The sequence below is a fragment of the Leptopilina heterotoma genome, unplaced genomic scaffold, assembly GCF_015476425.1.
Source record: "Leptopilina heterotoma isolate Lh14 unplaced genomic scaffold, ASM1547642v1 Lhet_197, whole genome shotgun sequence".
Taxonomy (NCBI): Eukaryota; Metazoa; Arthropoda; class Insecta; order Hymenoptera; family Figitidae; genus Leptopilina; species Leptopilina heterotoma.
Window position 1 is genome coordinate 532,136 of NW_025110913.1, and position 25,338 is coordinate 557,473.

Here is a 25,338-nt window from a genome sequence, read left to right on the forward strand (position 1 = left end):
TTTTTCCAAATAATTTTAACAAAATTTAAGATTTCAAAGATTTTTTGAATTTTTTGAACGTAAATGAATTTCTGCAAGGAATTTTATTCCTTTTTGCAAATAATTGAATTCCTACAAATATTTATAACTTCTTCAAAATTTAATTTTTTTAATGTTTTTAACTAGAAGTCCAGTAACTTTAATAAAAATCCCTGACTTTTTCCTGATTTCCCGGACCAATTCTACTTTCCTTGCCTTTCCCCTAAAATCCCAGACTTCCCTGACCTGTATCAACCCTGTTCTATTATCTAAATAAAAATTCTCGCAGAATATTTTCCGTATGAAATTGACTCTGAAATTATTGCGCAGTCATGTCTGACTAAATTTGTATTTTATCACTGAAATCCTTTTAAAGGAACAGAAAAGCTTGCAATATCGATGAAAATGTAATTTATAACAAAGTTGTGTATACGTTTGTAAAATTAATTTTAATTTTGCTTCTAAACCTATTATCTACGTTATGTTACAACAAAAAAAAGTCTGTATTTAGTAACTCATGGAGTCGAATCGTTTTAACTCAATTTTCTATCTGGTCTGGTTTGCAATTAACTTTTTATTCAAACGTATGGATCGTACACCTCGATTTTAAAAAACGAGAGTAACATTGAATAGGAGATAAAAATGCACCTATATTTAAATTCATCTATAAATGCTAAATAGATTTAAAAAATTCTTGAATTTACTTGAAACTTCTTAAAACTTTTTTATAATTTTTTAATCTATTTTAACCTATTTAAAAAATTTTCTAACTATAATGGATGATAAAAGGTTCATGCAAAAGGTCATTATAATATATTATGCAAAAGTCTAATGTTGATTTTAAGTAATATTAAGAGACTCACGGTTTTATTCCCTCTCGTTGCACGACAAGATATTCGTTGAATAGACGAAAATTGTTGTTTTTAGACGAAATGGAACCGTATAGTAATATATTTTTCCTGAATGCTCTCATAAATTTTAATAACTGATGATCTATCGAACAAACTAAAAGTTCAAAAGTTGACAAGACCCTCTTCGTTCAAAGTATCTAAGGATGAGTCTTTTTTCAGATGGCTCCTGCAATTAAAAGAAATTTGACAATTAAATTATAAATCAATTTGGAAAAACTAAGTACAAACATAAGTAAAAATGAAAGTCTTATTTTACTACAAAAAGAATAAAACTTTTGACATATTTCACATTTCTTTTATTTTAAATATTTATTTCCTCTGTTAATAGTTAATAGTCTCCACATTTTAATAAAAAATTTAAATGTACCTATTAAAAATTATTAAAAATTCAAAAACCCGACTTTCTTAAAATTCGACATCTTCTCCTCTCTCTTATGGCATGAAAATTCATTATTTTTGGGCTCTTCAAAAACACTTTGCTTATTCAATAGTCTCCACCCTTTGATAAAAAATTGAAATCTATTAAAAATTATCAAAAATTCAAAAACACGACTTTCTTAAAATTCAACATTTTCTCTTCTCTTTTATGGCATAAAGCTTCACTATTTTTGTGCTTTTAAAAAATACTATACTTATTTGATAATCTCAATCCTTTGGTAGAAAATTGATAATGAATTAAAAATTATCAAAAATTCAAAAACCCGACTTTCTTAAAATTCAACATTCTCTCTTCTCTTTTATGGCATAAAGCTTCACTATTTTTGTGCTTTTAAAAAATACTATACTTTTTTAATAATCTCAACCCTTTGGTAAAAAATTGAAATCTATTAAAAATTATCAAAAATTCAAAAACACGACTTTCTTAAAATTCAACATTTTCTCTTCTCTTTTATGGCATAAAGCTTCACTATTTTCGTGCTTTTAAAAAATACTATACTTATTTGATAATCTCAATCCTTTGGTAGAAAATTGATAATGAATTAAAAATTATCAAAAATTCAAAAACCCGACTTTCTTAAAATTCAACATTCTCTCTTCTCTTTTATGGCATAAAGCTTCACTATTTTTGTGCTTTTAAAAAATACTATACTTTTTTAATAATCTCAATCCTTTGGTAGAAAATTGATAATGAATTAAAAATTATCAAAAATTCAAAAACCCGACTTTCTTAAAATTCAACATTCTCTCTTCTCTTTTATGGCATAAAGCTTCACTATTTTTGTGCTTTTAAAAAATACTATACTTATTTAATAATCTCAATCCTTTGGTAGAAAATTGAAAATTAATTAAAAATTATCAAAAATTCAAAAACCCGACTTTCTTAAAATTCAACATTTTCTCTTCTCTTTTATGGCATAAAGCTTCACTATTTTTGTGCTTTTAAAAAATACTTCACTTATTTAATAATCTCAACCCTTTGGTAAAAAATTGAAATCTATTAAAAATTATCAAAAATTCAAAAACACGACTTTCTTAAAATTCAACATTTTCTCTTCTCTTTTATGGCATAAAGCTTCACTATTTTTGTGCTTTTAAAAAATACTATACTTATTTGATAATCTCAATCCTTTGGTAGAAAATTGATAATGAATTAAAAATTATCAAAAATTCAAAAACCCGACTTTCTTAAAATTCAACATTCTCTCTTCTCTTTTATGGCATAAAGCTTCACTATTTTTGTGCTTTTAAAAAATACTATACTTTTTTAATAATCTCAACCCTTTGGTAAAAAATTAAAATTTATTCAAAATTATCAAAAATTCAAAAACCCGACTTTCTTAAAATTCAACATTTTCTCTTCTCTTTTATGGCATAAAGCTTCACTATTTTTGTGCTTTTAAAAAATACTTCACTTATTTAATAATCTCAATCCTTTGGTAAAGAATTGAAAATTAATTAAAAATTATCAAAAATTCAAAAACCCGACTTTCTTAAAATTCAACATTTTCTCTTCTCTTTTATGGCATAAAGCTTCACTATTTTTGTGCTATTAAAAAATACTATACTTATTTGATAATCTCAATCCTTTGGTAGAAAATTGATAATGAATTAAAAATTATCAAAAATTCAAAAACCCGACTTTCTTAAAATTCAACATTCTCTCTTCTCTTTTATGGCATAAAGCTTCACTATTTTTGTGCTTTTAAAAAATACTATACTTATTTAATAATCTCAATCCTTTGGTAGAAAATTGAAAATTAATTAAAAATTATCAAAAATTCAAAAACCCGACTTTCTTAAAATTCAACATTTTCTCTTCTCTTTTATGGCATAAAGCTTCACTATTTTTGTGCTTTTAAAAAATACTTCACTTATTTAATAATCTCAATCCTTTGGTAAAGAATTGAAAATTAATTAAAAATTATCAAAAATTCAAAAACCCGACTTTCTTAAAATTCAACATTTTCTCTTCTCTTTTATGGCATAAAGCTTCACTATTTTTGTGCTTTTAAAAAATACTATACTTATTTGATAATCTCAATCCTTTGGTAGAAAATTGATAATAAATTAAAAATTATCAAAAATTCAAAAACCCGACTTTCTTAAAATTCAACATTCTCTCTTCTCTTTTATGGCATAAAGCTTCACTATTTTTGTGCTTTTAAAAAATACTATACTTTTTTAATAATCTCAACCCTTTGGTAAAAAATTGAAATTTATTCAAAATTATCAAAAATTCAAAAACCCGACTTTCTTAAAATTCAACATTTTCTCTTCTCTTTTATGGCATAAAGCTTCACTATTTTTGTGCTTTTAAAAAATACTTCACTTATTTAATAATCTCAATCCTTTGGTAAAGAATTGAAAATTAATTAAAAATTATCAAAAATTCAAAAACCCGACTTTCTTAAAATTCAACATTTTCTCTTCTCTTTTATGGCATAAAGCTTCACTATTTTTGTGCTTTTAAAAAATACTTTACTTATTTAATAATCTCAATCCTTTGGTAAAGAATTGAAAATTAATTAAAAATTATCAAAAATTCAAAAACCCGACTTTCTTAAAATTCAACATTTTCTCTTCTCTTTTATGCCATAAAGCTTCACTATTTTTGTGCTTTTAAAAAATACTTCAATTATTTAATAATCTCAATCCTTTGGTAAAGAATTGAAAATTAATTAAAAATTATCAAAAATTCAAAAACCCGACTTTCTTAAAATTCAACATTTTCTCTTCTCTTTTATGGCATAAAGCTTCACTATTTTTGTGCTTTTAAAAAATACTTTACTTATTTAATAATCTCAATCCTTTGGTAAAGAATTGAAAATTAATTAAAAATTATCAAAAATTCAAAAACCCGACTTTCTTAAAATTCAACATTTTCTCTTCTCTTTTATGGCATAAAGCTTCACTATTTTTGTGCTTTTAAAAAATACTATACTTATTTAATAATCTCAATCCTTTGGTAGAAAATTGAAAATTAATTAAAAATTGTCAAAAATTCAAAAACCCGACTTTCTTAAAATTCAACATTTTCTCTTCTCTTTTATGGCATAAAGCTTCACTATTTTTGTGCTTTTAAAAAATACTTCACTTATTTAATAATCTCAATCCTTTGGTAAAGAATTGAAAATTAATTAAAAATTATCAAAAATTCAAAAACCCGACTTTCTTAAAATTCAACATTTTCTCTTCTCTTTTATGGCATAAAGCTTCACTATTTTTGTGCTTTTAAAAAATAGTTTACTTATTTAATAATCTCAATCCTTTGGTAAAGAATTGAAATTTATTAAAAATTATCAAAAATTCAAAAACCCGACTTACTTAAAATTCAACATTTTCTGTTCTCTTTTATGCCATAAATCTTCACTATTTTTGTGCTTTTAAAAAATACTATACTTATTTAATAATCTCAATCCTTTGGTAGAAAATTGAAAATTAATTAAAAATTGTCAAAAATTCAAAAACCCGACTTTCTTAAAATTCAACATTTTCTCTTCTCTTTTATGGCATAAAGCTTCACTATTTTTGTGCTTTTAAAAAATACTATACTTATTTAATAATGTCAATCCTTTGGCAAAAAATTGAAATCTATTCAAAATTATCAAAAATTCAAAAACCCGACTTTCTTAAAATTCAACATTCTCTCTTCTCTTTTATGGCTTAAAGCTTCACTATTTTTGTGCTTTTAAAAAATACTATACTTATTTAATAATCTCAATCCTTTGGTAGAAAATTGAAAATTAATTAAAAATTGTCAAAAATTCAAAAACCCGACTTTCTTAAAATTCAACATTTTCTCTTCTCTTTTATGGCATAAAGCTTCACTATTTTTGTGCTTTTAAAAAATACTATACTTATTTAATAATGTCAATCCTTTGGCAAAAAATTGAAATCTATTCAAAATTATCAAAAATTCAAAAACCCGACTTTCTTAAAATTCAACATTTTCTCTTCTCTTTAATGGCATAAAGCTTCACTATTTTTGTGCTATTAAAAAATACTTTACTTATTTAATAATCTCAATCCTTTGGTAGAAAATTGAAAATTAATTAAAAATTATCAGAAATTCAAAAACCCGACTTTCTTAAAATTCAACATTTTCTCTTCTCTTTTATGGCATAAAGCTTCACTATTTTTGTGCTTTTAAAAAATACTATACTTATTTAATAATCTCAATCCTTTGGTAGAAAATTGAAAATTAATTAAAAATTATCAAAAAATCAAAAACCCGACTTTCTTAAAATTCAACATTTTCTCTTCTCTTTTATGGCATAAAGCTTCACTATTTTTGTGCTTTTAAAAAATACGATACTTATTTAATAATCTCAATCCTTTGGTAGAAAATTGAAAATTAATTAAAAATTATCAAAAATTCAAAAACCCGACTTTCTTAAAATTCAACATTTTCTCTTCTCTTTTATGGCATAAAGCTTCACTATTTTTGTGCTTTTAAAAAATACTTCACTTATTTAATAATCTCAATCCTTTGGTAAAGAATTGAAAATTAATTAAAAATTATCAAAAATTCAAAAACCCGACTTTCTTAAAATTCAACATTTTCTCTTCTCTTTTATGGCATAAAGCTTCACTATTTTTGTGCTTTTAAAAAATACTATACTTATTTGATAATCTCAATCCTTTGGTAGAAAATTGATAATAAATTAAAAATTATCAAAAATTCAAAAACCCGACTTTCTTAAAATTCAACATTCTCTCTTCTCTTTTATGGCATAAAGCTTCACTATTTTTGTGCTTTTAAAAAATACTATACTTTTTTAATAATCTCAACCCTTTGGTAAAAAATTGAAATTTATTCAAAATTATCAAAAATTCAAAAACCCGACTTTCTTAAAATTCAACATTTTCTCTTCTCTTTTATGCCATAAAGCTTCACTATTTTTGTGCTTTTAAAAAATACTATACTTATTTAATAATCTCAATCCTTTGGTAAAAAATTAAAATCTATTCAAAATTATCAAAAATTCAAAAACCCGACTTTCTTAAAATTCAACATTTTCTCTTCTCTTTTATGGCATAAAGCTTCACTATTTTTGTGCTTTTAAAAAATACTTCACTTATTTAATAATCTCAATCCTTTGGTAAAGAATTGAAAATTAATTAAAAATTATCAAAAATTCAAAAACCCGACTTTCTTAAAATTCAACATTTTCTCTTCTCTTTTATGGCATAAAGCTTCACTATTTTTGTGCTTTTAAAAAATACTATACTTATTTGATAATCTCAATCCTTTGGTAGAAAATTGATAATGAATTAAAAATTATCAAAAATTCAAAAACCCGACTTTCTTAAAATTCAACATTCTCTCTTCTCTTTTATGGCATAAAGCTTCACTATTTTTGTGCTTTTAAAAAATACTATACTTATTTAATAATCTCAATCCTTTGGTAGAAAATTGAAAATTAATTAAAAATTGTCAAAAATTCAAAAACCCGACTTTCTTAAAATTCAACATTCTCTCTTCTCTTTTATGGCATAAAGCTTCACTATTTTTGTGCTTTTAAAAAATACTATACTTATTTGATAATCTCAATCCTTTGGTAGAAAATTGATAATGAATTAAAAATTATCAAAAATTCAAAAACCCGACTTTCTTAAAATTCAACATTCTCTCTTCTCTTTTATGGCATAAAGCTTCACTATTTTTGTGCTTTTAAAAAATACTATACTTATTTAATAATCTCAATCCTTTAGTAGAAAATTGAAAATTAATTAAAAATTGTCAAAAATTCAAAAACCCGACTTTCTTAAAATTCAACATTTTCTCTTCTCTTTTATGGCATAAAGCTTCACTATTTTTGTGCTTTTAAAAAATACTATACTTATTTAATAATGTCAAACCTTTGGTAAAAAATTGAAATCTATTCAAAATTATCAAAAATTCAAAAACCCGACTTTCTTAAAATTCAACATTCTCTCTTCTCTTTTATGGCTTAAAGCTTCACTATTTTTGTGCTTTTAAAAAATACTATACTTATTTAATAATGTCAAACCTTTGGTAAAAAATTGAAATCTATTCAAAATTATCAAAAATTCAAAAACCCGACTTTCTTAAAATTCAACATTCTCTCTTCTCTTTTATGGCTTAAAGCTTCACTATTTTTGTGCTTTTAAAAAATACTATACTTATTTAATAATCTCAATCCTTTGGTAGAAAATTGAAAATTAATTAAAAATTGTCAAAAATTCAAAAACCCGACTTTCTTAAAATTCAACATTTTCTCTTCTCTTTTATGGCATAAAGCTTCACTATTTTTGTGCTTTTAAAAAATACTATACTTATTTAATAATGTCAATCCTTTGGCAAAAAATTGAAATCTATTCAAAATTATCAAAAATTCAAAAACCCGACTTTCTTAAAATTCAACATTTTCTCTTCTCTTTTATGGCATAAAGCTTCACTATTTTTGTGCTTTTAAAAAATACTATACTTATTTAATAATCTCAATCCTTTAGTAGAAAATTGAAAATTAATTAAAAATTGTCAAAAATTCAAAAACCCGACTTTCTTAAAATTCAACATTTTCTCTTCTCTTTTATGGCATAAAGCTTCACTATTTTTGTGCTTTTAAAAAATACTATACTTATTTAATAATCTCAATCCTTTGGTAGAAAATTGAAAATTAATTAAAAATTGTCAAAAATTCAAAAACCCGACTTTCTTAAAATTCAACATTCTCTCTTCTCTTTTATGGCATAAAGCTTCACTATTTTTGTGCTTTTAAAAAATACTATACTTATTTAATAATCTCAATCCTTTAGTAGAAAATTGAAAATTAATTAAAAATTGTCAAAAATTCAAAAACCCGACTTTCTTAAAATTCAACATTTTCTCTTCTCTTTTATGGCATAAAGCTTCACTATTTTTGTGCTTTTAAAAAATACTATACTTATTTAATAATGTCAAACCTTTGGTAAAAAATTGAAATCTATTCAAAATTATCAAAAATTCAAAAACCCGACTTTCTTAAAATTCAACATTCTCTCTTCTCTTTTATGGCTTAAAGCTTCACTATTTTTGTGCTTTTAAAAAATACTATACTTATTTAATAATCTCAATCCTTTGGTAGAAAATTGAAAATTAATTAAAAATTGTCAAAAATTCAAAAACCCGACTTTCTTAAAATTCAACATTTTCTCTTCTCTTTTATGGCATAAAGCTTCACTATTTTTGTGCTTTTAAAAAATACTATACTTATTTAATAATCTCAATCCTTTGGTAGAAAATTGAAAATTAATTAAAAATTATCAGAAATTCAAAAACCCGACTTTCTTAAAATTCAACATTTTCTCTTCTCTTTTATGGCATAAAGCTTCACTATTTTTGTGCTTTTAAAAAATACTATACTTATTTAATAATGTCAATCCTTTGGCAAAAAATTGAAATCTATTCAAAATTATCAAAAATTCAAAAACCCGACTTTCTTAAAATTCAACATTCTCTCTTCTCTTTTATGGCTTAAAGCTTCACTATTTTTGTGCTTTTAAAAAATACTATACTTATTTAATAATCTCAATCCTTTGGTAGAAAATTGAAAATTAATTAAAAATTGTCAAAAATTCAAAAACCCGACTTTCTTAAAATTCAACATTTTCTCTTCTCTTTTATGGCATAAAGCTTCACTATTTTTGTGCTTTTAAAAAATACTATACTTATTTAATAATGTCAATCCTTTGGCAAAAAATTGAAATCTATTCAAAATTATCAAAAATTCAAAAACCCGACTTTCTTAAAATTCAACATTTTCTCTTCTCTTTTATGGCATAAAGCTTCACTATTTTTGTGCTTTTAAAAAATACTTTACTTATTTAATAATCTCAATCCTTTGGTAGAAAATTGAAAATTAATTAAAAATTATCAGAAATTCAAAAACCCGACTTTCTTAAAATTCAACATTTTCTCTTCTCTTTTATGGCATAAAGCTTCACTATTTTTGTGCTTTTAAAAAATACTATACTTATTTAATAATCTCAATCCTTTGGTAGAAAATTGAAAATTAATTAAAAATTATCAAAAAAGCAAAAACCCGACTTTCTTAAAATTTAACATTTTCTCTTCTCTTTTATGGCATAAAGCTTCACTATTTTTGTGCTTTTAAAAAATACTTTACTTATTTAATAATCTCAATCCTTTGGTAAAGAATTGAAAATTAATTAAAAATTATCAAAAATTCAAAAACCCGACTTTCTTAAAATTCAACATTTTCTCTTCTCTTTTATGGCATAAAGCTTCACTATTTTTGTGCTTTTAAAAAATACTTTACTTATTTAATAATCTCAATCCTTTGGTAAAGAATTGAAAATTAATTAAAAATTATCAAAAATTCAAAAACCCGACTTTCTTAAAATTCAACATTTTCTCTTCTCTTTTATGGCATAAAGCATCACTATTTTTGGGCTCTTAAAAAATAGTTTACTTATTTAATAATCTCAATCCTTTGGTAAAGAATTGAAATTTATTAAAAATTATCAAAAATTCAAAAACCCGACTTACTTAAAATTCAACATTTTCTGTTCTCTTTTATGCCATAAATCTTCACTATTTTTGTGCTTTTAAAAAATACTATACTTATTTAATAATCTCAATCCTTTGGTAGAAAATTGAAAATTAATTAAAAATTGTCAAAAATTCAAAAACCCGACTTTCTTAAAATTCAACATTTTCTCTTCTCTTTTATGGCATAAAGCTTCACTATTTTTGTGCTTTTAAAAAATACTTTACTTATTTAATAATCTCAATCCTTTGGTAGAAAATTGAAAATTAATTAAAAATTATCAGAAATTCAAAAACCCGACTTTCTTAAAATTCAACATTTTCTCTTCTCTTTTATGGCATAAAGCTTCACTATTTTTGTGCTTTTAAAAAATACTATACTTATTTAATAATCTCAATCCTTTGGTAGAAAATTGAAAATTAATTAAAAATTATCAAAAAAGCAAAAACCCGACTTTCTTAAAATTTAACATTTTCTCTTCTCTTTTATGGCATAAAGCTTCACTATTTTTGTGCTTTTAAAAAATACTTTACTTATTTAATAATCTCAATCCTTTGGTAAAGAATTGAAAATTAATTAAAAATTATCAAAAATTCAAAAACCCGACTTTCTTAAAATTCAACATTTTCTCTTCTCTTTTATGGCATAAAGCTTCACTATTTTTGTGCTTTTAAAAAATACTTTACTTATTTAATAATCTCAATCCTTTGGTAAAGAATTGAAAATTAATTAAAAATTATCAAAAATTCAAAAACCCGACTTTCTTAAAATTCAACATTTTCTCTTCTCTTTTATGGCATAAAGCATCACTATTTTTGGGCTCTTAAAAAATAGTTTACTTATTTAATAATCTCAATCCTTTGGTAAAGAATTGAAATTTATTAAAAATTATCAAAAATTCAAAAACCCGACTTACTTAAAATTCAACATTTTCTGTTCTCTTTTATGCCATAAATCTTCACTATTTTTGTGCTTTTAAAAAATACTATACTTATTTAATAATCTCAATCCTTTGTTAGAAAATTGAAAATTAATTAAAAATTATCAAAAATTCAAAAACCCGACTTTCTTAAAATTCAACATTCTCTCTTCTCTTTTATGGCATAAAGCTTCACTATTTTTGTGCTTTTAAAAAATACTATACTTTTTTAATAATCTCAACCCTTTGGTAAAAAATTGAAATTTATTCAAAATTATCAAAAATTCAAAAACCCGACTTTCTTAAAATTCAACATTTTCTCTTCTCTTTTATGGCATAAAGCTTCACTATTTTTGTGCTTTTAAAAAATACTATACTTATTTAATAATCTCAATCCTTTGGTAAAGAATTGAAAATTAATTAAAAATTATCAAAAATTCAACAACCCGACTTTCTTAAAATTCAACATTTTCTCTTCTCTTTTATGGCATAAAGCTTCACTATTTTTGGGCTCTTAAAAAATACTTTACTTATTTAATAATCTCAACCGTTTGGTAAAAAATTTAAATTTATTAAATTCATAATTTATAAAAATGTAAAAAAAAGTCTAACTCAAAAATAAAGTTTGACAAATATTGAAAACTCACTTTCTTAAATTTATTTTAATGAATATTATTCGACTTTTTGGAACAAAAGTATATTTTATGGGCTTAAAAAGTTTCCATTAACTTAATGAAAGCAAACTAAAGTTCATTAAATTTTGAAAAATTATTAATGATATTTTTTACTAATGTTTAATAATGTTAAATTTTTTTCCTAACGTTCACACACAAAGATTGTACTCATGGTTGTAAAAATTGAACGATATTTTCAATATCTAAATTTAATACTTGCTTTATGCCTCAAAAAAAGACTGTCTTTTTACTGTGTTGCAAAAGTAAAGTGTTTATTTTCAATAATATTAAAAGACTTACAGTTTTATTTTCCCTCGTTGCAAGAAGATCTGCGTTGAAGAGACTGGATTTTTTTTAGAAGAACTTGAATTGTACAGGAAAATATTTTTTCCGAATCCTTTCGTAAATTTTAATAACTGTTGATTTATCAAGCAAGCTGACAGTATAAGGAGTCAAGGCCCTTGTCTGGAAATGGATCTTTTTTCAGATGCCACCTGCAATTAATAAGAAATTTTTAAATTAAATTGTCGCCAAATCCCGATTATTATCGAAAGTTAGGCACAAAAAACAGAAAAAATAGCATTTTATCCAAAAAAAAGTGGTATTTTTTTTTTAAATTTATGAAAGAAAAGTTGAAATAGTCGCATATTTTTGTAAAATAAGTTAAGAAAGTCGCATTATCTAAGATCTGTCTAAAGTACACTTTTAAAAACCAATATTTTCAATTTCAATTAAATTAATAATATTGAAAAAAAGAAAAATATAATTGTAATAAAGTTCTAATTGCATGAAGAAAGACCATTACTTGATGGAATTGATCTCTCTGAAATAAAAGAGTTTACAGAGTAATAAAGTATTATCGACAATTGTAAAATTGCTGTCGAAGAAAGAAAAGCAGCGAGATCGTTTCAGAGGTTGGAAAAGAAAGAGTTACAGTGGTTTCAAGTGCAAGAACCGTTAAAGAGAAATGGTAAGGAAACTTTTAGTGGGGAAAAGGGATACACATTGGGATCGAAGATAGGCTTCGAACCATATAGATCATGGACCTTTTATCGGATCCATCTTCTTATCTGTTTCAGACTCCAATGATCTTAGAGTAAAAAGGAAAGCAATCGACTAGGGTTTTTCCGGATTTTTCGCTTTTCAAGATATATATACAGGGTGCTATCTCAAACGAACTGGCAAGAATGGTTTCTCTATACACTGTACAACATTATAGCCTCTGTCTTTTATTGACAAATACTTCAACTCTTTTTTCATAAAGCAACAAAATTTTTTTCTCTCCCCCCATAAATCAAACTTTCACAAATTTAATAACTATTTCTCTACAAAAAAAAAAAAAAAAAAATCTACATCCTTCTCATGTGACTAATTTTCGTTAAAAGAAAACTTTTGATCCTGGATTTAGTTTGCCGTTGGGAAATCTACTTTTGAAAGTGCCAGAAAAGAGTTTGAAAAATGATAGATTAATGAAAAACAAAAAAAAAAAAATTTCCTATTCCCATTTTTCCTTCATTCGAGATGATAAATTTTTCATTTTATTTAAAAAAATATTTACAACTTTTATTTTAGATTAAAAATAATATTATTAACGCTAACAATTACTTTAAGTGAAGATGGTGAAAATCTTTTCTGGCAAGTAACATGTAAAGTACAATTCATGAAATTAGTTACAAAACTAATTTACATATATCGCACAAGCAACAGATAGAAACTTGAACAAATATTTGAAACATTTGTGGAATATTCAGAGTTACCGAATACACTTTGTAGATTGTTGTGCAAGTATAACTTTTCAATATATGCAGAAGAAGAAAATTTCCTACCAAACATCTAGAAGAGAGTGACGTTCACGTCAAACTCAGTGGTGCCTTCAAAAAAGAAAAAGACTTAGATGTAGGGGGAGATTCACCAAATATAGTTCATCTATATATTATATATTTTATAATATACATATATATGTGTATGTACATAATATACAACCATAAATTACGTAGCTGTCAAAAAGATTGCACAACAAGTAAAATTTATTCATGGATTATCGCAAGACTCCAGCACGTACGCATTCTACCCTTTTAAAAACGACCGAAGATTAAAAGGTTGACTATAATTTAAACCACCTATCGCTTGACGTTTCAAAAAATGAACAACGTTTATAAAAAATACATTTACATTTAACTAGATTCGCGTATAGTTCGGCGAATACTTTTGAAAGGATGAAAGGTAAAGAAAGAGAGAGAGAGAGAAAAAAATATAGGAAGAGACTTGTCAATCGACTAACCTTAAGTAGGATCCTGAAATGTCCTGGAACGACCTCATTACTCTCATAGTTTTGAAACTGAAAAAATGACAAACAATGATTAATATTTTTAGCTATTAAACATTTCATCTAATTTACAAATATTACTCTGAAAAAAATTATTTGATTCAAATAACCAATTACTTGTGTATTACCAAATAAATATTTACTTGAATTAACAAATTTTTATGTAAATCAAATAAATTTGTACCAATAATTATTTTATTAAATCATTTAATTAAAGAATTTAATTAAATAATTTTAGTATTTGAAGCAAATGCCATTTAATTAAAAATTATTTGATTCAAGAAAATATTTATTTGATAATCGACAAGTAATCCTTTATTTTAACCAAATAAATATTTTTTTCTGTGTAAAATACTATTATTAAAATTAAAAGATTACGAACTGTATTGTATTTGTAATATTTTACTTTTAATAATAATATTTTACACAGAAAACAAAATTTATTTAGTTAAAATAACGGATTCCTTGTCGATTATAAAAGAACCATTTTCTTGAATCAAATAATTTAATAATAAAATTCTATTATTCAGAAAATTTCATTATTAAATTAAATAATTAATTAATTTAAATTATTTGGAAAATTCTATAATTTTTAGTTAATTTAATACAATTAATTTCAATGTATTGTAAAATTCAAGGTTTTACTTTGATTAATTACCAATTATTAAAGAAAAATTCTTTCAAAATTTGATTTCATTTATATCTCTAATTAAATTCTTTAACAAATTCAATTATTTTCAATTCAATCTCACAAATTAAAATTTATTTGACAATTCTTTAATAAAATGTTTATTTAAAATTTAAGCATCTAGGAAAATTTGAATTAAAATTTCACAGGTTGCCACAAAAATTTAATTTTGTTTTTTCCTTGACTTTTCCCTGATTTCCAGACAAAATTTTGACTTTTTCTCTCACCTTAAAGAATATTCTGATTCACTATAAAAATTATTAGATACTCGAAAAAATGTTTTTTTACATTTATTTAGAAATTTCTTTAAATTTTTTTTTCATAGGAATTAAATTTTCAATTTAAATTTTCTTCATGTTTTATAAGAATTAATTTTTAATTTTAATTAATTTTTAATTTTAAATCAATTTTTATTAGAAAATTTAACGAGAAATCAATTATTTATTAAGAAAAATAAATAATTTATTGAATAATTGAATGTTTCTCAAAATTGAATTCTCATAGAGAATTTTATCAACAAATTTTTAAATAATTGTATTCGGTCGACGAATTTTAATAAAATTTTAAAGAATAATTACATTTTTCGAGGAATTCGATTAAAATTGCAGTAAGTTTAATTAAAAATTGACTAACCTGTCGCAGAAAACTGACGTGAGCTATGGATTTTGACGTATATCTTTTTAACGATTTACTTCCTGCGTAATTCCTTATTGTTAAACTGCTTTCCCGGAAGTAAGAACCATTCTGCTTATTTTTTCCCTCTCGGGTTTCTGAATCTGACAAAATTTCAAAATAGTAATTACTAAAGTTCACAGAGACAATAGCAAACTATACATTTTGCTCACAAATTATTTCGAAATAAAGCACAAATAATATGTTATTCATACTTTATTTCAAAAGTCTGTTGATATCACTTTATGAATTAGTGGGAACAATTTTGCGACAGTTAACAAACGAATATTTCTATAAATATTTTGTTGAAATTGATTAAATTAATATTAATATCATTCATTTCAAGCTTTCGCAGTTTGTTTTTTAAATTGACTCTTGATAGCATGTTTATGTGAAGATCAATGATTTAATAATGTATACACCAATTGAAATGTCATTTTAACATTAATTATTAGTTGGTGATTGGCATAATTAACACAAATGGAGAGTTAAATTATTGTATGTTTTATCGAAAGTTACCTCATGTATACAAACATTCAACAATTAAAAAATTAAATAATAATTAGCATGCTTAGAGAAAAGAATATCAAAGTTTGTAAAAAAAAATGTCTTACCAATTTTGATTTACAGATTAAATCCTAATTCTTCCTCACGGTAAACTTCCTTATTAGTTTTCTCCCAAATACGAAATCTTTCTTCATTTTTGTATTTTTCAGTCTAAAACAAAGTTGGAAAAATGTTAACATACATACAGCAGTAAAAATCAAAACAATACTTTTGTTACAAATAGCAACGCAAAATATAAAAAAAAAAAAAAAAATAAGAAATAAAATAAAATTACCCCAGCAGTTGAAATTGCAGACTCTGTCAACATTTTGACAAGAAAAATCAACAAAAATCGTATAAAATCGATTCATAAAATTGTTCGTCTTTTACGTATGTTACGATTGTTTTAGCTTCTTCTTTAATATCAAAAAGGGAATGAAAATTACGCCTCATTTCCTCACTCTCGAGTTCATGAATCTGAAAAAATAACAAAAGATTATTTATCATTTTATAAACTCATTAAATGTTTCATTAAAAATTTCGCACATTTTAACTTGAGAATAATTCTTAACAAGAGATCCAATTATTTAATTAGATTATTCAGGTATTATAATATTAATTTCATTTTGCAATATAAAAAGCTGATATCGTTTGCCTTTATGCACTAACGAACTTCATTACGCAAGGATCCACATAGTATGAGATAAGCGTGCATCATGGCTAATTACAATCTCAATTAAACTTAATGACACACTTGAAAATTAGAGGAAAAGAGAAAGAGAGACTAAGAAGAGTATTTAAAGTATGCAATTTTCTCAGACAGGGCCAGTACCACAAGTGCGTTGGAAGACCTGAGTTGCTCGTTATCTCATGATAGGAGGCTCAGACAAACAGGCTCATTTGTCACGCTGACCTCTTAGCGACCCCATCTCATCCCCCATCCAAACTGTCAACCTGTCCTCAGGTGGCTCTTGAAACTTGCAGTGGAACAAACATGTACATATCTCTCACATACACAATAATACAATTTCAGTTGAAAAATGTTTCGTTTCATTTCGTCTAATTCTAAAAAATTCATATTACTGTTTAAAACAACTAAATTATGAGATCAGCTCTAATTTTTATCACTTTATTTTGTGATTAATAAAATTAGATTAATAACAAAATTAGACAATTAATAAAGCGTTGCCACAAAAAATTTGTTTCTGTTTTTCGCTGATTTCCAGATTGAATTTTTACTTTTTTCCTGATTCTAAACTATTACCAGAACAATTCCAATTAATATTCAAAATTAATTTAGGTCATCAAAATTAATTTAATTCACAATTCATAAAAAGTAACCACAGCCGATAATCAGCAGAAGATGAAAAATTATTTTTTCATCAATCTTTATCTTTTGTTTACTAACAATTGTTAGTCAAAAAAATTTTTACTGATCCTTAACAATAGCTAGAATCAACTCATTTACAATTCAACTTTACGAAATTTCAATTATTCGAAAATTTTTTACTTAAATATATTCAAAAATTCAACAAATTTCAAAAAAATTTGAATAAAAACAGGGCTGCCACGAAAATTTAATTTTGTTTTTCCTTGACTTTTTCCTGATTTCCAGACAAAATTTTGACTTTCTCCATGACCCTGAAGAATATACCGATTCACTCCAAAAATTATTAGATACTCAAAGAAATGTTCTTTTACATTTATATTTACGAATTTCTTTAAGTGTAAAATTATTCTACAACATCAATAACTTCTTTTTAAATAAATACTCAATCATTATTATTTCTCAATAGGAATCCTTAGATTTCAAATCCAAACCTTCTGAAATTAAACAACTTATAAAAAATTATTATAAAACATCGGAGTAATCGATTTCTCCATGTTTTATAATAAATTTAAAATGACAAAGTGATAAAATCATTATTTTAAATTATAAGAATATTGCAACTATGAATTCAAATTTTTGAAGTTTTTAATTTTTGAACCCTTTTTAAAATTCACTTATTTATAAAAATTCACGCTATGATGCTTTTAATATTCATTTAAAATTTTAAATTTTAAGTGAATTTAATTTTTAATCACTTTTTATTACAAAATTTTTCGAGAATTCAATTATTTAAATACAAAGATAAATAATGTATTAAATAATTTAATAATTCTTAAAATTGAATTTTTTTAAAAAAATTTTTCAAAAATTTTAAAAATAATTGAATTTTTTCGGCGAATTTTAAAAAAACTATAAAGAATAAATGCAATTTTCTATCATTTTATGTAAAATTGTACATAAAAAATAATTTAAACTCTGCTATAAATATTATCATTTAAAAAAGTAATTTGATTCTTGCAACGAATTTTATTAAACAAATTTTTTAAGAATAGTATTCCTTTGAAGAATTTCATTTGTGAAAATAATTGAATTCCGGAGAAAAATATTATTATTTATGATATTAATTGAAGAATTTTATTCAAATTTTTTAAATAATTGAATCTCTCAGAATTTTTTATAACAATTTGAAAATAATTAAATTCCATCGACAAAATTTCATTAAAAAATTGAAAATAATTGAAATCTGACGAAGACTTTTATTTAAATTTTTTCCAAATAATTGAATTCCCATAAAAAAATGTATTATTTGTGAAAATAATTGAATTCTTAAAAAGAATTGTATTGAAAATAATTGAATTGAATAGGAAAATTTTATTAAAATTGTCATTTTATTAACTAAATCTTGTAAAGAATTTAGTCAAAATATTTTTTAATTATAGAAATTTTTAAAGAATTTTATTTAAATTTTTCCAAATGATTGAATCTCTCAGAACTATTTTTTTCTATTCTTTGAATATATTTGAATTCTTTTGATAAACTTCATTACAAAATTTAAAATAATTGAATTGATGCAAAGAAATTTATAAAAAATTGAAAAGTAATTCAATTCCTGTGAAATTTTTATTAAAATTTCATTTAAATAATTGAATTCTTTTAGAAAATTTGATTAAAATTTTTGATATTAAGAATAATTAAAATGACGAAAATTTTTGAAAATAATTGAAATTTTGTCAAGAATTTTATTAAAATTTTTTGAAAATAATTGAATTTCGGAGAAGAATTGTATGATTTATAAAAATAATTGAAACTTTGACGAGAATGTTTATAAATTTTTGAAAATAATTGAATTTCTGTAATTAGTTGTTCTTAAAATTTTTATTTAAATTCATTAAAAATTGAAATTTTTATAAATTTTTTATATTGAAGCCTTTGAAGTTCATCTATTTATGCAGATTTTAAATGCAACTCTTTTGAAATCTAATTAATTTTGGAAATTTTTAAGTCAAATTATTCATTAAATAATTTCTAAGTAATAATTTAATGATAGTTCTTGAAGAATTAAGTTACTTAAAAAGAAATTATTGTCAGAAACAGAAAAAATTGAAAGTTTTGTATTAAAATTCTTGTCAATTTCATAGTTTGTGAGGAAAACAAAAAAGACACCAAAATTCAGAATTTTCTTATAAATTCTAAAACTTAAATTTTTTCCAGTAGTTTTAATAAAAATCCCTGACTTTTCCCTGATTTCCCTGACTTTTCCCTGAATTCCCTGACTTGTGGCAACCCTGAAAAAGTTTTCAAAAATTAACTTTTTTAGAATTTTTAATTACAATTATTGTCAGAAATAGAAAAAACTTAATGTTTATTTATTAAAAATGGTCGTAATTTTAAAGTTAATAAGACAAAAAAAAGTAATTTAAAAAGAAATGAATCTTAATATTTTTAATGGTTGTTGAACACCAAACGTCAGAATTTTCTTATGAATTTAAAAAAAATAATTTTCCACTACTTTTTATGAAGTTTTTCTGACTATTTCCTGATTTCCCTAACAATTTTTATTTTCACTGACTTTTTCCTAAATTCCCTGATTTATAGCAACCTTGTAATAAAATATTAACATGGATATCAAGATTTCACTCCGAAAATTCTTTTCCAAGAAAAATCAGATTTTAAAATTGTGTATTTTGTATAGTTTTTTTTTCTTGCAACATGAAAAAATTTACTATACACACAGGCAATATATATATGTTACAAGTTTACGATGAAAGTGTGCTTTCAGTTTTGTTCCAAGATCGAAGGGAAGCCTATAAAATAGTCCTTTAAATTGCTGTTTCTCAAGAAGATGAGAACGCAACTTTATGGTTGACTACTTTTCTAAGTCATCCTAACGTTGCAAAAGACACATCAGTAGTGAATCAAAGGAAGATTATTTTATATACGTTCAACCTGCGGATCATTTTTCCGATAAACAGCTTTTTGTCTACTTCAAATTGATAAATTGATATTGATAATAATCAATCAGTAATAAAAAAAACCAAAGTAAAATTATTAAAAAAATTTAACGATAATTTTCCCGTTTGATCGAATTTACAACGTAGAGAAATATTTACGAATGAAAATATTAATACTTACAATAAAGAAATACTTTCCAAATAACAGCTGTAAAATTTCTGGTTGAAACTTCTGTTTGAATGTGGATTTGAATCTTTTTATGGGCCACGAGTGTCCAACCTGCTGTTTATTCGCATCCTTCGCATCTGCAATCAAAATAACTTTCAGTATACTTGTCGATAAACCAATTAGTAATAAAAACTTAAATCTACCCGAATTCAATATTCACATTGAAATTAAGATTAAAAGAATTTTTCGCCTGAATGCAAATATTATTATATTCATAATTTGCGGTTGATTAAGTAGTTTAAAAAATTCTCCACTAAAGTTCATGTACAGAGGTGAATTGTACATTGTTCCTTTCCAAGAAATGAACTGAATTACGCGAAAAAGCTTTGAAAAGCTTTTATGAGAAAATTCGTTTGTCGATTAAGGTCCTTCTAGCTTGGTCGTGGAAATCAGACCACGTGACCAAAGTGCTTTTCATCGTTGCAGCTATACTATACTTCACCTTAATTATCCCCTTCTCCCGAAACCCTTAACTAGAGTCTCACCACTGAAATCTTATACCAAAGGGTCTCAGTTTTCCTATTATATATTAATTTAAATTTCAATTTATAACGAACTAATCATTTAACACAAACACGGTGTATTATATTCCTTGAAAAAAAATAACTCCAATATTCATATTTTTATTTAAAATTTTTGATAATGGTAATATTAAAGTAAAACTTTACTGAAAGAATTTTTTCAGAAATATTTCAGAAATTATTCACTACACCTACTTGAATAAATTTATAACACATCTCTTTGTTAAAATAACATACGGTGTCTTGTAAAACAATTCAAAAGGCATTACGACAAGTTTATATTAAGCTACACCAGAGTCTGAGTGGAATATGATCATCAATTATTTAAACCTTGATGCACGAAGCTTGAAACCTCCAAGGATTTAATACTATCTACAACTCTAGAACGAAGCAATTTTCCTAGGAATTTATATATCTCTTTTAAGATTAGAAAATTAGAATTTTAAAGAAGAGAATGTTTCATGAAATGCAAAAAGCGTTGAGAAAGCTATCAAAATTTGTTTGATTTAAAAAAGTGCTCAAAAAAATTAAATCACTTAAACTTTTGTCCGAATGGGATTTTCCTATTAATAATGTGAATAATTCTCCTCTTTCCAAAAAGCACAATATGAAGTTTACAAGTGTTATTCAAAATTGATTATTACGGTATGCTTTCGACTCGAAAGTTAGTAATCAACAACAAAAGTAACGCAATTAGAGTAATGGTGTTGAAAAGCTTATACCTGTCAATTTTCCAATACGATGTTAACTGTATTTCTTCAAAAAAGCAATTACTGCTTCCTGCCATGGACATTTGTAATTGACATTTGAACATCTGGAACAAAAAAATAGAGTTAAAAGAATGTTACATTCAAAATGTTAATACTTTTAATTTTATCTTCTCTCATTCAATCATACGTTTACGAAAAATAACTTTTCAATGTCGACGAATTCAATTACTTTAAACAATAAAATTTTAATAAAATTCCTTAAAATAATAAAAATGTTTTCAAAGTTTTACTAAAATTCAATATACAAATTAAATTATTTTCTTATACAATTTTAATTAGATTTCTCAAAAAGAATAAATAGTTTAAAAAATGTTTCTAAAATTTTTTCGAAAGAATTCAATTATTTTCAAAAATTGTAATAAAATTCTTAGGAGAATTCACTTGTTTCCTTAAAATTGTAATAAAATTTAATAATAAAATTTTAAATTACAATTATTAACAAAGACAATTATTAATAATGCTTAGAAAGAATTCAAATATTTTTTAATAATTTGCATAAAATTCTTTATAAGAATTCAATTATTTTCAATACAATTTTAATAACATTTATCGATAGAATTCAATTATTTTTTTAAACAAGAAAATTCTTCACATGAATTCAATTATATTCATAAATAATAAAATTCTTCACAGGTATTCAATTATTTTCAATTCAATTTTCAAAAAAATTGCTGAGTGGAATTCAATTATTTTAATAAATTTTAATAAAATTCTTGTAAGGAATTAAAATACTTTTAATAATTTTCATAAAATTCTTTATATAAGAATTCATATATATTTTCAATACAATAACTTTAATGAAATTTCTCCAACGAATTCAATTATTTTCATAAATTTTAATAAACTTCTTCAAAAGAAATCTGTTATTTTTATAAATAAAAAATTCTTCACAGGAATTCAATTATTTTCAATTCAATTTATAAAAAAAAATTGCTGAGTAGAATTCAATTATTTTAATAAATTTCTTGGAAGGAATTGAAATATTTTTAATATTTTTCATATTTTTCATACAATTATTTATAAGAATTCAATTATTTTAATAAATTTTAATAAAATTCTTGAAAGGAATTGAAATATTTTTAATAATTTTCATAAAATTCTTTATATAAGAATTCAATTATTTTCATAAATTTTAATAAACTTCTTCAAAAGAAATCTATTATTTTTATAAATAATAAAATTCTTCACAGGAATTCAATTTTAAAAAAAAATTGCTGAGTAGAATTCAATTATTTTAATAAATTTCTTGGAAGGAATTGAAATATTTTAAATATTTTACATAAAATTCTTTATAAGAATTCAATTATTTTCAATACAATTTTAATGAAATTTCCCCAACGAATTCAATTATTTTCATAAATTTTAATAAACTTCTACAAAAGAAATCTATTATTTCTATAAACAATAAAATTCTTCACAGGAATGCAATTATTTTCAATTCAATTTTAAAAAAAAAGTTCAGAGTAGAATTCAATTATTTTAATAAATTTCTTGGAAGGAATTGAAATATTTTAAATATTTTACATAAAATTCAATTATTTTCAATTCAATTTAAAAAAAAAAATTACTAATTAGAATTCAATTATTTTAATAACTTTCTTGGAAGGAATTGAAATATTTTTCATAAAATTCTTTATAAGAATTCAATTATTTTCAATACAATTTTAATGAAATTTCCCCAACGAATTCAATTATTTTCATAAATTTTATTAAACTTTTTCAAGAGAAATCTATTATTTTTATAAATAATAAATTATGGACAAAATTATGGAAAATGAATTAAAATTTACTTTACTTTTCATTAAAAAAATGAATTTTTCTTCAATAATTTGTAATTAACTATTTTTATGTTTTACAATGTTAAATTTAATTTACAAATTAAATTATGAATTTTAATTCAAAACAATTTCATTTCATTAATTTTTGTTATTAATTAATCTTCAAAACATTAAATTAGAATATTATATTAATTTTAATGTTCGAAATTCTAAAAATAAAAATTATTCAAAAATTTAGCAATCAAAAATGCAAAAAAAAAACAACTAAATTTAAACTGCGAATATTCATTCGGAATACAGAGAATATTAATATAGATTATTTATTATTTATTATCTATTTAATATTGTTTTTTTAATTTTTTGTTTACTAGCTCAGTTTATAGAAAACAAAATAGAATCTACATGACGCCAACAAACCTACTCTATATCTAAACTCACAAAATAATTTTTCACCCAGAAATAAACAAAAAAAAAAAAAAAATTATGTTTAATTTCATTAAATACACCTAGAAATGAAATTACAACATTTTAATAACTTTATAATATTTAATAAAAAGCGTCCCAAAACTTATTCATGAATATTTTATAAAACTGAAAATTATGCCCGGGACCATGTAAAATGTTGAGTTCTCATTATAAAGTCTGACCAAACTTGTCCATAACTACTGTGCGTCGACAATGATGCAACAACCCTTGGAGAAGCATAATTCGCTTCTGGGACGAATTTTCAACCAGTTCACACATGACGTATATCCCAGTATCCACATGCAGTGAAATGCAAACATAAACTTCGTTTATGCGACTATAAATACGTAACTGCGGTGGAAACACTCGATTCTATTGGTTCGCTGAATTTAGTACCTTTGATTATATAGAAAGCTGTTTGCGCAAATCATATTTTTACAACAATATAGATTTTTTCATTTTTATAAAATTAAAAACTTCGTCCCCAACAAATTATTTTAGTATCGCGTCATATTAAATTTACAAATATATATTAATTCTGACAAATTTTCCCTAAAATATCCTTCTATAAATAAAATATGAAAACCTATAATAAGAAAAAAAAAATTGACTACAATTTCAAAAGAGAAAATAAAAATTGCTCAACAATTTTAACAAGTATTAGTACAATATATAACAGTTTGTCTTGTACATTCTTTCAGTATATGTAATTCCCTTCTCTCGAAACTTCAGCGAAGCTAAGTATTTTTAAAACTTCATTCCGAGAGAAGTAACCTTTCTATAGTTACTTCTTGAAAGAGCTTTAACTTTCAAGAACGTGGAACGTGGAGTGCGAATTAAATTTCTTTCTAAAATTGAATCATGAACGTCCTTCTTTCCCACAGGCGAAGAAAGTCCTGAGTCGTTACAAGGTTTCTACTATATAAGGTAGGAAAAGATCAAAAAGTGATTTACCGTCACGGGTGTTTATAACGCGTGCAAAAAAAAAAAGAGAGAAGAAAAAAAAAGTTGCGAACAAAAATGAAACGAGAATATATACCCGAAAACATGAATATAAAAACCCAACAGAAAAATAATTCAAATGAATCGTAAAAGAAAAATACTTTTTTCCACTCTCTTTTCATTAAAATATTATTTCAGTTTCACAATGGAACCATGAAATTCAATAGAATAAACAAAAGTTTATTACTATAAACGTAAATTAATTGACGTTAATTAAAAAGTTTGATAAAATATAACAAAAAAAAAATTGATTAAACTTTTCTGATGAATAACAGTTCGCAATTAAACATTTTTTTTGTTCTTTGCAATATATTCTGAATTTGTAAAAATTTTCTGCAATAGTAGAATTTTGTGGCAATTTTCCGAATTCTGCTGTTAATAAACAAAAGCTCAAAAACTTTATACACCCTTTCCCAAAGAAGCTATTAATTATTTAAACTCTTATCAAGAATTATTTTAAGATAATTTTCTTCTATAAAATAATGAAATGAAATTGTTTAATTTCTGAATCGACTGATACGTGAATCGACAAAAAAAAAAAAAAAAAAATTAAATATTAAAACAATGTCTAGATGCACAGA

The 25,338-nt window shown here is 23.6% G+C and overlaps 1 protein-coding gene across 4 annotated transcripts in view; it reads right to left on the reverse strand.

Annotated features, from left to right (window-relative positions):
* The window catches only part of LOC122500987 (band 7 protein AGAP004871-like), a 283,194-nt gene that overhangs the window by 246,956 nt on the left and 10,900 nt on the right, over window positions 1-25,338 (reverse strand). For all 4 annotated transcript variants that reach the window (XR_006301530.1, XM_043610180.1, XM_043610181.1 and 1 more), the window contains 8 exons: window positions 21,465-21,556; window positions 20,174-20,298; window positions 16,007-16,188; window positions 15,780-15,882; window positions 15,127-15,269; window positions 13,761-13,817; window positions 11,780-11,973; window positions 882-1,095 (listed from right to left, as the gene is read on the reverse strand). The gene's annotated coding sequence lies outside the window, so the exon portion shown is untranslated. The remainder of the gene's footprint in view (window positions 1-881; window positions 1,096-11,779; window positions 11,974-13,760; window positions 13,818-15,126; window positions 15,270-15,779; window positions 15,883-16,006; window positions 16,189-20,173; window positions 20,299-21,464; window positions 21,557-25,338) is intronic.